This window comes from Colobus angolensis, unplaced genomic scaffold (assembly GCF_000951035.1).
Source record: "Colobus angolensis palliatus isolate OR3802 unplaced genomic scaffold, Cang.pa_1.0 Scaffold26, whole genome shotgun sequence".
NCBI lineage: Eukaryota > Metazoa > Chordata > Mammalia > Primates > Cercopithecidae > Colobus > Colobus angolensis.
In genome coordinates this window covers 2,954,914-2,958,260 of record NW_012115821.1, presented here as the reverse complement: position 1 = coordinate 2,958,260, position 3,347 = coordinate 2,954,914, and the positions used below count along the sequence as shown (strand labels likewise).

General features: G+C 34.9%; 1 protein-coding gene across 1 annotated transcript in view; it reads right to left on the bottom strand.

The window, feature by feature from the left end:
* Window positions 1-3,347, bottom strand: part of TMF1 (TATA element modulatory factor 1) — a 37,139-nt gene that overhangs the window by 12,323 nt on the left and 21,469 nt on the right. The gene's annotated exons all lie outside the window — the stretch shown is intronic.

The window sequence follows — 3,347 nt, the reverse complement described above, 5'->3', positions numbered from 1 at the left end:
ATAAACTAGACTACTCTATACACAGTTTGGAATTTTCTTAAAAACACTAAACATGACCTGGCAATTGCACACTTGGGCATTTATCCAGAGAAATGAAAACTTAGGTTCACACTAAAACCTGTATGTGAATATTCACAGGAGCTTTATCTGTAATAGCCAGAGCCTGGAATCATCCTGGACGTCCTTTGTGCAGTGAATGGTTAAACAAACGTGGTACATACTATGGAATAACACTCAGCAATAAAAAGACTAAACTACTGATACAAAAACAACTGTGTTAACCTCTTCCTGGGAATTACACTGAGTGAAAAAAGCCAATCCCAAAATGTCATACAGTGTATAATTTTATTTATGTAACATTTTTGAAATGACAGAATTTTAGAAACGGAGGACCGATGAGTGATTGCCAGAGATTTGGGACAAGGGAGGAAGGGTTGAGACAGTGGTAGGTGTGTTTCCAAAAGGGTAACATTAAGAGTGATTATCTTCAGCTTAGAAAAAAGAAAACAAAGCTAACAGGAAGGACTCAATAGTGCTGGAACTGTTCAATATCTTGACTATGGTAATGGATATGTGGTAAAGTTGTACAGAACTTAATACACACACACACATACATACACACAAATGAGTACCAATAAAACTTTGGAAATCTCAATAAAATCAGTAGATTGTATCAATGTCAATACCATGGCTGTGATATTATACATTAATTTTATAAAATTTTAATACTTGGCGATATTAGGCAATGTGTGCAAAGGACCTTTCTATATCATTTCTTATAACTGCACATGAATCTATATTATATCAATAAAAAATTTCAATTAAAAAAAGAGCAATTGGTAAGATTCTGAGATTTAACTTAGGTAAGAATTATCGTATTTTTTCTCCACCAAAGTAGAACTAGTAATACCTCTATTTTACATTTTACACTCTGCTCCACAGCATATCTATGGTCTTTTTAATAGCATTCCTTGGTTATGTTTGTCCTGTGGCTTTGCCTATGTGCTAGCACAATACCATACATTGCTGAGGGTATGTAGACTTCAGTCTAAAAACCACAAAAGTACCAGTTTCTAGCACTCATTTATTGCTAAATATTTATTTCAAAACGTATCATTTTCAGATGTCTCATATTTCATATCACATTGCTCAAAAGCTGTCAGAGATAAATGACAGATCTAACATTTATACCTATAAATTTAAATATATATGAAGGTTTATCTAGTTCAGTACATTTTTTTTAAGTAGATGAATCTTTTTCTAGACCAAATCTTTCATGGAACTCCAATAAAAAAAGATAGACAAAGGAGGCCCTATTTTCATTAAAGCAGCCAGAGAAGCCCAGCCTCTTATTTATCAGGCTTCCCTCTCACCATGACAGCAGCCCCAAAGGTAGCTAAGAGTCCACTGAATACCATTTCAAAGTCACTAATCTAGTTCACCCCTCCTGATTCACAAGGAATAGCACAGAGAAAGTTGGAACAATATAAGTGACTTGTTCCACACTGTTTTGCTGGATGATTCAAAACAAAACACGCTGAGTCCACGTCTCCTGACTCATATTCAGGTCTGATTTTATCACTACCCTGTGATTTCTCAAATTACAGTTAGTGTCAGGTGTAGAAGGCATACATGAATTTTTCATGAATATCCTAGCTTCTGGGATACCTATAATATACATACACTACCTGTCTGTGCTAGAAGGGAAACATTTTAGAACAATACTTTTCTTTTTATTAACATCACAGAAGGGCAACCTGGGGCATGACTGTCAAGAAGCAGAATATGGAATCTTTTTTTTTTTTTGAGATGGAGTTTCACTTTGTCACCCAGGCTGGAGTGCAGTGGTGTGATTTCAACTCACTGCAGCCTCTGCTTCCCAGGTTCAAGTGATTCTCCTGTCTCAGCCTCCAGAGTAGCTGGGATTACAGGAATGCACCACCATGCCCTGCTAATTTTTGTATTTTTAGTAGAGATGAGGGTTCACCATGTTGGCCAGGCTGGTCTTGAACTCCTGACCTCAGGTGATCCGCCCACCTCAGCCTCTATCATAACATTATTTTCTATAAAACAAAATAAGGAATTTCCTTGTATATATTTTTAAGGTGCCCATTCTGATTTATTCACACAAGCCACAAAAATACAGCAAATGCTAAGTGTGATAGTAATCCTCTCAATTCCATGAACATTATCCCGCTGAGTAATTATTTTATTTCTAGAAAAACACATACTTCTTGGATTTGTGTTTTGGAAAACTGTGACAGTACCTGCTGAAGTTCACCGATCTCATGGCGTAAATAATCCTCCTTTCTGGCAGCTGCTTGTTCTGTACGCTGCAATGCAAGCCTAAGGTCCCCCACCTGTAGGAGGAGAAACAATACATTCACAAACAATGGTACGGTATTATCTATAACTTCCCGCTATCTACACATTTTGTGTTGTGTCGACATTGTTCATGTATATTTCATACTCTCTCCAGTGAACTTTTAATATGATTATCACACCTGTCATTCATCAAGCAATTCCAAAACTGTATGTATATTCAGTGCTTACTTAGAAAAGCACTCTGTTAAGGCAAAGAAACACAAACAAATATGTATAAGGCACAGCCATTACCATACAATATTGGAGAAAAGACAATGAATGCATCCATAAATATTTGCCACATCAGACAGAAAGTGATAGGTGCTATATGGGTTATAAAAGCTAGGTGCTCCACTCATATGCAGGAGCATACATTATAAACTACCACAGCCTTTTTGGAAAACATTATAACATGTTTAAAGAATCATCAAACTTCTCATATCCTTTTACCTGGCCATCCTAGTCTTGGGAATTTACTCTAAGAAAGCAGATATGTAAATACACAGGGATATTCCCTATAGTATTACATAGGCTAGCAAAAACAAAGCTGGAAATATTCTAAATCTCCATCACTAGTAATCTATATTTGCAAATGTTGATACAACATGAATATAACCATTAAAAATTACAATAAATGTATAAAACATAAAAAAAGTCTAATTTATCATTAAATGGAAAAACTATAAAATAATATGTAAGACATCAATTATGAAAAATACATATATGGAAACAGAATAAAACACTAATACATAAAACTGACAGTATGTAAAAAGTGATGGATTCATGGATGGTAACTCATATATGCTCTATCTCCCATTCCCCCAATTTTTCTGTACTATTATTCTAATGTATTTCAAATTTAAATTGCTGATATTTTATCTATCTCAGTAATAGAGCAGCAGAAACACAAAGGATATATGGTCCATAGCATGACTTATAATAGCAAAATACTGAAAATAACCCAAATATCCATCAATAATAGC